Raw genomic sequence first — 13688 nt, 5'->3', positions numbered from 1 at the left:
ACACAGAAAACAGAATCATGTTATATTGTAACCCAGGTCACACAGAGTCAACTTCTGTGACTACAGAGCCTATGGGGAGGGAAGCCTCAGCTGTCCCTCATGCTTCATGGACAGCTCCTCAAAGGTAATGCACCATATACCGGTAAGTAAACTGGCTCAACTCACTTCTACATGAGCAAAGAGGATTGAAGGCCATCCTGTGTAATCAGGCTGTGGTACAATACACCAGGAGGGGCATTTATTGTAATTTTTGCCACAAAGTCTTATTTAGCCGTCCATGAAACACAGTCCGAGTATTGACTGGATGTGAGTCTCCAAACCCGAACTCACGAGCCTCATCCACGCCTCTGAGGCTATCAAGCTGGGGTCAGGAGGCCCGCGACCAGTCTGGAAATCACGGTTTGTTCAAAGACAGTGTTTCACATAGGTCTGAATGAGGTCCAAGGCTTGATGCCTTCTGATCACGGATTGTATTAATATAGTACTAAAACATGCATCCTGTCAGACATTTGTAATACTAGGCATACTAGCAATAATAGTGCTACATATTCTATTGATAATAAACACAAAAAAGCCAAGTCTTCCAATATAAATGTGGAAATAAAGCAATATCAATCCACAGTTGGTAATTCTGTACAAGATTTCCATAAAGTGATGTAATAAAGAGTTATTGATTAAAATTAGCATTTCCAAGGGGCCAGTCTATCGGTGGCTCCCACTAACTCAGGGATGGCATAAGACTAATTTAATTAATTTGTTTCTTCATTTCATTAAAAACGACACTAGTAGAGATAAGCAAATAAAACTGCAGCACTTAAGTAGTCCGTGGCTGGGAGCCCTGCAGACTGTCTCCCACCGGCCGGAATCCCAGGTGCCTCTTCTGACTTGTAGGCCCGGTGGGATGTCGCACTGAGAATACTAACCAGCAGAGGCACTGGGGATTCCAGCAGGTAGGAGGCAGTCTGCAGGGTTCCCATCCGGTAGCCATGACTACTTACATGGCCACTGGGCTAGAGCCCCCTGCTCATATCTAGACACCAAACTAGACAATATTGTGAAACGCTTCTGATATGTTAGTACCCAATCCTGGGTTTAGCATGGACTTTTATACACATTTTCTCTCCATGTTTTTGTGGTGTCTCCTAGGACCTCCAGTTTACTTCCACAAGGCAAGGACTAAAATAGCTTAAGTGGCTTCCTAAAAAATTGTTCTTAGTAGGTGTGAGGGACAGAAATTTGATGAACATCCCCACTGGGAAGAATGCCTTGTGTTGATACTATATAAAAGTTAAGCAATAAATACATAAATATTATTCCATGTTGTAGACTTCTGAAATGTTCTAATGGCCACTTACATGTATCGTTATTTCCCTAGTAAGGAGCAAAACATAAAAGCATAAATCATTTCACATTGCTGCCTCTCAACTCAAGTAGAAAAAGAATATATGAAACTATGACATCTGCAAAGTTCAAGCTCTGAGAACAGAATGTGACAGAAAGAACATATTTGTCTCTGTCTCCCTATCACAAATTCCTTGACGGTCTCCTTGAATGGCTCCCGCTATAGAGAATACTATACTTATAATTCCTGAGAACATCTTGTCCCACCACATTCCACTTTATAAAGCACTACAATGAGATCTGAGATATCAGTGCATTTATTAGTATCTTGTTTGCTGGTGATGGCTAAAATTTGACACGGACTTCACACACATACTTGTCAATTCATTTGCTGAGAAATACCCAGAAGGAATTCAGTCTGTTTTCATTCAATGGATGTTTCAGCGCAAGGAATGTAGTCTGGTTGGAGCACATAAAGAGCCTTCAAAGTCCAAGGTCAGGACCGGAGTTGTGTTTATGGGCTCTATGGCACGTTGCTATTTACAACTGAAGAACACAACAGGTTACGTTATTCTAAAAAACCCATCTGTGGAATTTCACCTCCGCAATTCTCAAGGCTCTCAACTTTTGGAGGATTTCAAAATAAAGCCCACAAACATGCAAAGTTTCTATTGTAGGCAATACAATTCCTAAAATAGGAGAACATCTACAAAGTCCTGGACACCATTACCCAAACACTAACCAAAAAATGTAAGATATCTTCTAGTATGCTATGTAAATAGGTTATATAGAGGTATAAATTAACCAAATACTCTCCAAAGGCAATAACTTAGAGCTGAACCCCCATCCAAATGTTTTATGGACAGGAGACTTCATATTTAATACGATGGTGGCCGGCCTTACCTGATAATAACTGGATGGCTATGTATAATGGTGACTCAGTAATGTCTTCTATTCTCCTACTTGTCTGCCTACATTATGTCTCTAGACAATTGCATATTTATACCTCAGCTATATATAACTTCCTTCAGGATTGAACCTTGAAATAGCTCCAAGCGTCTCTAAAACAAAACAGTAACAGTTTGGAAAATGGAAATTTTACAATGTTTTGTTTCTTTGCATATTGGGGTTACTCTACCGGGGGCAAATCATACACTGTCATATTCATACATATATCGTAGTGGTAGTGAGGTGAACATGAATCATTTCCCAAACTCACTGAAGGTTATGTTCCTGGAAGGTCTAAGCGTTATTAGTATAGCATCCGAGCTCAGTATGCGTCCCAAGAGGCCGGTCTGAGAGCTTCTTAGCATCATACATGGATGGATGGATAGAATACTTTGCATGTAATATATTAATGGCATAGCACAGCATTGCTCTAATACAGACACATGTGAACGCTCAGACCTTCTCTAGTCCTGTGTTATCACCAACTTAGATCAGGTAGTGCTAAATTATAACATCATGAAAATGTAGCGGTTGTGCCCTGTATGGCCTAGAATAGTATGGTAAAAAACGTACAGGGTATAAATGGGAATTGTCATGGTGCAGTGACACAGTTTTAGGCTGCTGGTACACAGCGACTTTGGTCATGTGGCAAAAGATCACTGTATGGCGCTGCAACATCTCATCATAGTGCACGTGAATAAAGTCAGATTTTTATTTGCAAAGTTCCACGTACAAGTAGCAAAAAGTAAGAACCATTGGGGTTTTTTACAGCTTTCTTGTCACAGTCACGGCACTCTTCAGACTGCAATGCGACCCCATTCACTGGCACTGTGAGGTGTAGCTGTGGCACACAGTGATCTTTGGCTGCACAACCTGAGTAGTAGCCAAAGTCACAGTCTTAAAGCGCACCTGTCAGCAGGATTGTGCTCAGTAAACTACACACTGTCAGGTGGGCGACATTACACTGATTAATATGATACCTTGGTTGATGAAATTCGTCCTATAGTTCTTTTATAATCTTTACTTTCAGTTTGGAGATAATGATATGCTCCTGCTATGGGGCGGCCTGTGGGGGGGCGCTCTATATGGTGCTCTGCTTACATATTCATCTGTATGCTCTTATGACAGCTCACTGTGCCTTCACTGACCTGCCTCCTATTTTACCTAGCCCCGCACTACTAGATGCATTATGTAAAATAGGAGGCAGGTCAGTGAAGGCAAAGTATGCTGTCATAAGAGCATACAGATGAATATGTAAGCAGAGCACCAGATAGAGCGCCCCCCACAGGCTGGCAAGGAGCACGGGCATATCATTATCTCCAAACCGAAAGTAAAGATTACACAAGAACCACAGGACGTATTTCATCAACCAAGGTATCATATTAATCATATAGTGATATAATGTCACCCACCTGACAGTGTATGTAGTTTACTGAGCACAATCCTGCTGACAGGTGCGCTTTAAGCTGCATGGCTTGTAGTGCTTCACTCTGTAATCTTGCAGTGTCTGAATACAGACTTACATTTTATTAAGATAGAAAATCAGAGTTGAAAATCCACATAATTTTCTTAACATACAGGGTATTCTGGGGTTTAATAATCCCCAGCAAACCTAGAATCTTCTGGACATTTGTTATGCTGCAAGCCAATGAAGTTTGTATTTTACATTATTGTGGAATTCCTCAACTACTCCCCAATGTTTGAATACAGCCTAGAAGGAGAGTAACTCCATTGCGAATATGTATCATATTTAACACATCTCATTAGATAGAACAGGGAGCCCCTATAACAGATCAGACATCCATCCTTACTATTAATCACCCAGCACTGTTATACTTCTATAAAGATCATGGTTATATAATACGCATCCTCATTATTGCAAATCGGCAGACATATTAGGTGTGTCAAGATCCTGACTGCATAATTAGATATGTTCTTTAAGTCTGGGTCGCTGTATCTTCAAAATCTGAGGAACATCTTATGTCTCAAAGGAAAGGTTGAAGGTAAGGACTAATTTAGTAGGACAGCCCAGGTATGACAGAATGTTCTTCAATGACAGACTCTCCCAGAAGGGCTCAGCGCATTAGGAGGCACCATAAGAGCTAATTGGAGGCTTAGATTTGAGTGACACAGCTACAATGTGGCCAGGTAGAACAGCTTGTTTTCGGGCGTGTGCGACTATTAAGTCATTTTCGTAAAACTCATGAAGTGAGGTTATAAAGTGGAGTACTTTGTGTGCCTGCTCCCTACTTGGCGGTATTTATTGTTAGTCAGTACACTCCATTCACTTACTAATGTCCTTACAGATTGCCACATACAAAAGCTGCTTTATGTAGCGCTACTCAACAATACAGTCATACAATACAAAGTACAGGAAAATTATGTAGTGCTCGGGATGAATGTAAGAATGGTGCCAGATAAATAGGACAAATCTGATGACCGGCAAGTCCGAATGTAGCAATTTGTATCCAATCATATGTAGTTAGTGATGCCATGGTGTGTACTTGCTCTCCGTCACAGTACAGCCTACCAGCTGCAATATTAGGGAAGAAACATTCAATATGAAAAGCTTTCTTTTTATGCAGAAGCTGACACATGACAAGTTGCCGCCATGTAGTAACCACTATAACTGCATATAATGAATGCCAGATTTTACACTCACTGGTAACAGTAAGAAGAGTCTTTTTCCCAGATATTTCATTCTCTATCCTCAAAGGAGAAAACAACAGTATGCATGTGGTTTTGAACAGCTTCCAATGGCTTCAGAGCACATATGAGCCCTCCCGAATAACCACTAGAACATCTAACACTGGAGTTCCCACAGAAACGTCTCTTGCATGTTTAGAGAGTAACTACGATGGTAGGGTCAGATGGAAAGTAATTGGACTTGTTATGCAATGGACAGAAACAATTGAGCACTTGATTTGTGCTTGCTACACGTCAGTTATATGGATTTAGTCCTAGGGCTACACTGAGATTCTCTGTAGCACTATGGATTGATTTTAACTATTGAGCTACAGCTGCAGTCTGAGGCAAGTCATGGAGCTGCACGCAACTGTGTGGACCGCAGCGGTCAATCAATAGGTAGAATCAATCAGTAGCGCTAGAAAAGTCTCAGCGTGCGGAGCCCAGGCCTCAGGTTGGATTGTACGCTTTGGCCTGGAGTGGTCGGAGAGCCAAGCTGGCAAGATAGGCGAAGGACATAATGGTGGGCTTCACCTGTATCTGCTGCAGATTTGGGACACGAGGATGCTGACTGACTAACTCAATTGCCCAACAGTCCATCAGTTTTCATAACAAGAACGATCCAACAAAAAGAAAAATGAAGATAACACAAAGGAACTATTCTTTTATAATCCAGTATACAAAAAATATTAAAATGACAAATAGTGGTTCACCAGTATCAACACGGCGAGATCCCCAAAATTACAAAAAGTAACAACTTATATCCTATTAGGACATATGAGGAGGTGGGTGGAGAGGGGGTCTATACAAGAAACCCCTCTATGAGCCACAACAGAAACAATACCATATGAGTATCCACTCGCAGCTTCTCACAACCATAGCAGGTGATGGCAAGGACTTCAGCTGCTACACAGTCTACATCAGTAGAGGATAACCATGTGCTTGTTCACTCACCACTTCTAGCAGGGAAGGGTAGCACGCTCTTCCTGACATTCTCCCCATAGTTACTAATATTGCCAGTGGAGTGAATGTCTTCAATAGGATTCCACAACCAAAATAATAAAGCTCCATGTCTTTAAGAACCTCATAGCACTCATAAGAGTTGCATCTCTTGTAGCTTTACTCTTGTTACTGTCCACTTATTGTTCTCAGGGTTGAAGGGTTACACCAGCAATTAACGGGTTAATTAAAGGTTAGCCATAATAAAATCCAGAGCAAATCTCAGTTTTAACGTTTTGACCTGAATTTCAGAAGATTGGCGAATCTTGAAAGTGTGCTTTACATAACATTGAGGGAAGTCTATGAGAATCTAGTCCACAGCTGACCGACCGGGCAAATCACATACTGGAGGTGACAAGACCACCTTTTTGGTCTGGTAGTTGAGGAGAATCTTGACATTGTGCATAAGGATGCAGTCAGACGGACGTATAACACAAGGCACAGACTGGCCGGCGGCTCTCCGGACCTGAGCGTAACAGCTGCATAGAAATACATGACGCCATCACGCTCAGGTCAGGAGAGCCGCCGGCCAGTCTGTGCCTTGTGTTATACGTTCGTCTGACTGCGCCCTGGAGCAGACTGTCAGGATCACATAACTAACTGCAGAATTGTAGCCTAAGGCTGTGTGCCCACGATGCGTTTTTGGTGCGTATTTTGGTGCGTATTTCCAGTGTGTAAACGCTCCAGAAACGCATTGCATACCTTATCCCATGACTTCCTATGACATTCTGCAAGTTCTGGAAAACTGGAAAAATTCTTTAATCCTTTCTGTGTCGGTTTTTCTACAGGTTCACAATAACGTTAAATCCAAAGCACAATGATAAAATAAGGAAACACAAAGAAACAGTTGCAGCGTTTTTGATTTTCCATTATTGGAATGTGCTATTAGATTCAGGCGTTCCAGGCTATTTATACAAGAAAAGACTCCAAGACAAGAACTCAATGTAAAACATGCCTGGAATGATAACTGGGGATTCCTGATGATCGTCCGTGTTATGACAGAGGAGGATTACGTAAGACGCAGCTCAGGACAAGTATGCAGTACTTCTCGATTTCATTAATAATTCAGCATACAATGTTCATAGAGCAACTGTGCCCAAGTCTCCTTTGCTTACATTTGTCCAATAGAATAGTACTGTGGTATAGATTTATGTGCAAATATAAAATTAAGATTTTTTTCTTACATTTTCATATCTTAGACCTTCCAGCGGTACTAGGCTACAGTGTTTTATCATCAATGAATTGAGCTTTACAGCCGTGTATTAGGTATTTCAGAGTAATCCAGAGGGCTGTCCATGAAGCAAGGTGCCGTAACTAGTAACATTATAGAGAACGTCTAGGATGGGTTCACCACTTATGTATTCAGAAAAAAACTGCACTCAGTTCACCAGTTCACATGGAAAGAAAAAATTATGCCCTGTAGCGAAATGTCAGATTTCGCTCATTATACTGTACTGCACCACTATAACCACGCATCCTTATGCAAGTGGGTGTACATGCAATATTTGCGCTGTCATTGTATTCTGTCAGCATGTGAGCCCTGTGAGATACAAGTGATAGGGACTATCCATATTTGGGTACACCTTGACGTGGTTGGATGGCTTTTGCACTTTTTGATCAAAAAATGTTAACTAAGCACCTTGCGTTTTTTAACGTGTGTATACATTAATCACAGTGTACTCACGCATCGTGTGGGGATATGTATGTGAACCCCGTCAGTGGCTCCTGAGAATGTTACAGAAAGTGACAAAATATGAATTTTTAATAATACATACTAATTTGCCCTCACACTCAAATCTTTTCTAGTGTTTTCTGAGATCGGTCAGTGAGCCTGGCTATATCCAAGCTTCCCTACTGTTAAGTGACTAGGATTACCGAAGCCTGGTGTCATGGCCACACCTTTGTAGCCTTCACACTTAACAATAGACTTGTGTGAGTATTTATAGTATCAGCAGCAGACATCAGTGAAGGAATTCAGCTTTGCTGACATAAGACTTTGCAAAACAAGCAGAATATTCAAAGAGAAAAAGCCAGGGTGCTAAACAAGACCTGCCCAAAACGACCAAGGAAGAAAACGTTCTGAACCCCACAGAAAGCAGAAGTAACAGAACTACTGGGGTACTTCAGTCTTTACAACTCAGAACCAAGCTTACAGTGTGTATGTGTTCAAGTTCAAGCACAGCAGACTCCGCTGTGACCCCAGCGGCACACAGAGCCACGAGGAATATCATCCTGTAATGTCGGAATGTTAGGACCTTACATTTATAGATGTCACACTTACACATAAAGAAATGATACTATTTACATGAAGACCAGTCATGGGGCGGTACATACTAACCGGAGGACTCAGCAATTTTACAATCTGTCTATTCACACTGTAAAGAAAATTGTTAGTAATAAAACCCAAAAAATCTGTACAGCAATGAACGTTCATTGAGGACATCCCGAGGATCCCAGCATCTCCACATTCTTTGCTTTAATAATCAAATCATTCCTTCTCTTAAATCCACATCAAAGTTCTTGTTCCACCCGTCAGATGACAGCTCGCCGGCGCCAGGTGGATTACTGCAAATATGCTCCATCTCAGTAAGAGAATGTGTCGCCATGAGCATTGCCCCACGGCTACCAGCTCGAAAACACAACGCCAACACTAAGCTGGAAGTATCAGATCCATCGCTTGTGGGAGGATCTAGAACATGTCTAATGCATATTACTTTCTTTTATAAGTTATCCATATACAATACCAATAGTATTATTCTTTCTGAATAATTGTTACAAAATACATGAATTAAGAATTAACAATTTTTGTGTAATACTTAGGAGTTAGCTCATTCAGGTGATCCCAGCTCTAAGAGATTGAACGATATCTGCTGTTTCTTTGCATAATGTACAATATTTTCATGTGTTTTCTGGGAAAATTCTTCACAGTTTTCAAGATTTCTACTTGCAGTCAAACAATAAAAAACCTTTAGACGTTTTTTTCCTGGGAATTAAAAAAGTCTTTCCCGGCCAACTTGAGATCACATATGTTCTCGGGGCACTTGGACAGAAATTTCAGATGCAGCATAGACAAGCATATGCAAAATATAAAGCCTTTTCAGGAGCTGTAGGACCACTAGGTGGAGGGGGCTTCATTTATTCAGCTTTCCTTTTGGGTATGGGTACATATGCTTACATGACTGTCAGACTATGATGTAGCCAATCTCCCATACATGAGATGGTGGCAACGACAATTCCCAGGTTCTCGTATATCAGTATGGGTGTGACTTTTACGTTTTTTTTGAAGGCCCCCACTGTTTTGATTACATGGAAGGGGTAAAAAAAAAGTTTTCTTAAATACTCAAAATTTAAACCTCATGAATACAAAAAAAATCTGTAATAGGACTGAGAATGGGGGGAATGTTGTCATGCTGAATATCTTGGGTTTTAGCTTTTTATGGTGATAAATAACGCATAGATTTACCATCTTGCACGATGCAACAGTTCAATGAATTCACAAATCTGTAAATTATTTACATAGGGGAGTTCAGGCGGGATAAATAATGTATAATTCAAGAATGAGTTTGGTAAGTAGATGAGACAACTGAAGCTTTTAAAAAGCAAAAAAAAAAAACGCATCTACCATATGTAATAGAAATGACTTAGCAAATGAGATGTGATCAACAGATTTGGATCACGGTTCTGGCTAATATTCATATAGTACTGTGAAAGATGTCTTCCAGCACTGCGGCCAGATTCAAACTAATCTGGGCAACAGTCTCTTGAAGATGGCTTGCTTGCCACATTGATGTCTTGGAATACTCTGAGTTTGGACGAAAAGAAAGTTAAATGATCTTTTATAGAGACCCAAAATCGGACAACTGAATGCTTGAAAAAACACCTGGTCCATTTGAACATGGCAGAAATCAGCTGATGACTGAACAAAATGCTCCTTCTTTAGTTGGTTGCATCTTTTATGTGGCCTAAAAGATAATTGTTGACAGCAACACATCTCCCTTATGTAAGCAGAGGATGTGCTGTGGATAACCTGCAAACTGTATGGGGAACAAAGGATCACATTAACCATCAGTCCTCCCCCAACAGCCTGCACTGGCCCATGTAAAAGGCCCTGTAATGAGCACTGGTCATAATCAGCACTAGTTATGTCCAGAAAGCTGCCAGTCTAAACTTTCTGTGGAGTTGAGGTCCTGGGTTCAAATCCCACCAAGGAGCTTGTATGTTCTCCCCGTGTTTGCGTGGGTTTCCTCCGGGTTCTCCGGTTTCCTCCCACACTCCAAAGACATACTGATAGGGAATGTAGATTGTGAGCCCCAATGGGGACAGCGATGATAATGTCTGTAAAGTGCTGTGGCTATATAAGTGAGTAAAATAAATAAATGTTAGTACTGGAGCTGGTATAACTGATAATAAGCCCCAATTCCTGCCAAGGCATGTGTCATCATTATATACTGCACATAATGGTAAATTATAGATGTCCTACTCTAAAACTATTTTGTGTGTAACCCAATCACTTTCAATTATCATTCTTCCTTTTTGGTGAAACCTCTTTTCAAGACCCACATCAAAGCAACCTCTAAAGTAAGAAAAATTGAATGAGATCTGTCCTTCCTAAAGCAAAACAAGTGAAAGGAACAAAGGTCATCAGCACTTAAGCACTGCGTGAGAAAAAAACACCTTGAATGGCTTACAACCCCACAGAAAGGTTAGGACAATAATCCCACGCTTTCCATGGAGCTTCAGAGACCAAGCTAAGGAAGCTCAATATAACTCAGAGCCATAAAGGTCAACATGACCCTCACAAAATAAGATGTCTAACAAGGACTAATGATGGCTGTGCTGCACAAAGCCCTACCTCCATCTCTAATAGTGGCCCTAAACCCAATATTCCAGTCTACATAGATACAAAGAGAGAACCTCATGTTTTACAACATCTAGAGTAACTGTTGAGTTGACTTCTGTTTGTCCAGAAAAGCAGAAGATAATCTATAGATTTCTAAATGCCAATGACCTATTTATCATAGTCATCAAGATGTCTAGACCATACATGAAGCTATTAGGGAATAAAGGAGTAAAAATGGCGCTTGTAATCAAATATTGAAGATGTCCTCTATCTGATAAAGAACAGAGTACATGATGCGCCTCCAGAACAGACACTTAATGGCCTCAGACTTTACAACATCTCCGCCAGACTCAGGAAGTAAAGCATGGCAACATTAACCCTTTGCAAGGAAGGGCTCCATAATCAAACACTTCATTTTTGGTATTTTTTATAATATAGCTTGAAAGCCGCATACATTTATGACATGCTGACCAATATGTCAGCATCTATATTCATTATAAATACTCCATGATCTTCTGGAATGATTTATGTAACAACCAGGGAGACAATTAGGGTCATGTAGTGACCACACAGTTGTCAGCACTAATACTTTAAATTGCTACCGTGACTGACCTCGAGGTCTCCACTATACAACAGAGCGTCAAAATGTGATATACACCTGCAATAAGTCACATTACTGAGCCGCAGGACACGAAAAGCCTAGGACTGCCCTGAAGAAGACTGGACATAAGGATGCCATGCTGGAAGGGGAATCATAGCATGTAGGGGTTTGGTAAGGACATGCTGGGTGCGAACAGAAGCACCTGCAAAAATACAAAGAAATGATATAGACAAGGCTAAATCTGATAGTCACAGCCAGCTGCAGATAAGCACAGTACAGCTCCTGTGACAGACAGAGGATCTGGACAACTGGACAACTGTCCCAGGACCTGAGGTGAGAGGACAGATGATGACCAGTAAGGTTCTGTCACTGATTATCCAAGTTCTTGGCTCATTATTCACCTGGTCAGAGCAGACTTTTTAATACATTCCTTCATTGTTTTTAACACAATTTGTCCAAACCGGTTTGTCTGCATTTGTGTGGCTCATATTATGTCTTATTTGCCCCATTTAAGGAGCATTAGATTTAACAAACACTTCCTGCAATAAAGTGGACTTTTCTGGGGAAGTCCCCCAAAACAAGAAGTATACAAAACTGAAAAACTTCAGAACTGTCTGCAGGAGAAGCACTGTGGAAAAAACACACCGTCAGAGGAAGAAAGGGGAAATTCCTGCCTTGTTTGCCATCTGAAAAAAAACAAAGCAAAAGGCAGCACCTGCTCCTCCATGCATCATCAGCCGAGGAGTAACCACAAGCACAACAAACAAGCGCTTTCCATGGGGATCTGTGCATGGCCCGAACTGTGCGTCTACTGTGTACATACACGGCCCTACACGTACCCGCTTTATACATACACTGCCCTACACGTACCCGCTCTATACGTGCACGGCCCTACACGTACCCGCTCTATACCTGCACTGCCCTACACGTACCCGCTCTATACGTGCACTGCCCTACACGTACCCGCTCTATACATACACTGCCCTACTCGTACCCGCTCTATATGTGCACTGCCCTACACGTACCCGCTCTATACGTGCACTGCCCTACACGTACCCGCTCTATACGTGCACGGCCCTACATTTACCCACACTATACATAAACTGCCCTACACGTACCCGCTCTATACGTGCACTGCCCTACACGTACCCGCTCTATACGTGCACTGCCCTACACATACCCGCTCTATACGTACACTGCCCTACACGTACCCGCTCTATACGTACACCGCCCTACACGTACCCGCTCTATACGTGCACGCTCTATACGTACACTGCCCTACACGTACCCACTCTGTACGTGCACGGCCCTACATTTACCCACACTATACATAAACTGCCCTACACGTACCCGCTCTATACGTGCACGGCCCTACATTTACCCACACTATACACAAACTGCCCTACACGTACCCGCTCTATACGTGCACTGCCCTACACGTACCCGCTCTATACGTGCACTGCCCTACACGTACCCGCTCTATACGTGCACTGCCCTACACGTACCCGCTCTATACGTGCACTGCCCTACACGTACCCGCTCTATACGTGCACTGCCCTACACGTACCCGCTCTGTACGTACACTGCCCTACACGTACCCGCTCTATACGTACACTGCCCTACACGTACCCGCTCTATACGTGCACGGACCTACACGTACCCGCTCTATACGTACACGGACCTACACGTACACTGCCCTACACGTACACTGCCCTACACGTACCCGCTCTATACGTACACTGCCCTACACGTACCCGCTCTATACGTACACTGCCCTACATGTACCCACTCTATAAGTACACTGCCCTACATGTACCCTCTGAGTATGTACACTGTCCTACATATATCTGTTCTACACGTTCAAAGTTATATACGTATCCTGCTCTACATCTAGACATATACTGCTCTATATGTATCTGCTGTACATTTACATATACTTTGCTCTATATATAAATGTACACTGCTCCATATGTACCTTGCTCTGTACCTACACTACTCTACAGGTAACACAGCATTTGGATCACAGCAGAGATCCCCCTGTCCAGACTCATACAAATAAAACAACAATGGTAGAGTTCTGTTCTACCGTATCACACGACACACTGAAGATCTGCAGAAGAGCTCAAGTGATCATTGTGCAGTTTGTGATCACACAATGGTTGGACCAGACTGCAGCCATACGTTATGCATTGGCCAATGTAATGTTGAGGCTCAGGTCCACCATCACTGAGTTCTGTCAATTGGCTTCTTCCACTTCTATAAACGTTCACGTTG

General features: G+C 42.0%; 1 protein-coding gene across 4 annotated transcripts in view; it reads right to left on the bottom strand.

Annotated features, from left to right (window-relative positions):
- The window catches only part of RASGEF1A (RasGEF domain family member 1A), a 743923-nt gene that overhangs the window by 24314 nt on the left and 705921 nt on the right, over positions 1–13688 (bottom strand). The gene's annotated exons all lie outside the window — the stretch shown is intronic.

Source organism: Phyllobates terribilis, unplaced genomic scaffold (genome assembly GCF_046119375.1).
Source record: "Phyllobates terribilis strain yellow unplaced genomic scaffold, ASM4611937v1 Scaffold_5__5_contigs__length_657084704, whole genome shotgun sequence".
Classification (NCBI taxonomy): domain Eukaryota; kingdom Metazoa; phylum Chordata; class Amphibia; order Anura; family Dendrobatidae; genus Phyllobates; species Phyllobates terribilis.
The sequence above is the reverse complement of the archived record's forward strand: the minus strand, read 5'-3'. Positions and strand labels throughout refer to the sequence as shown.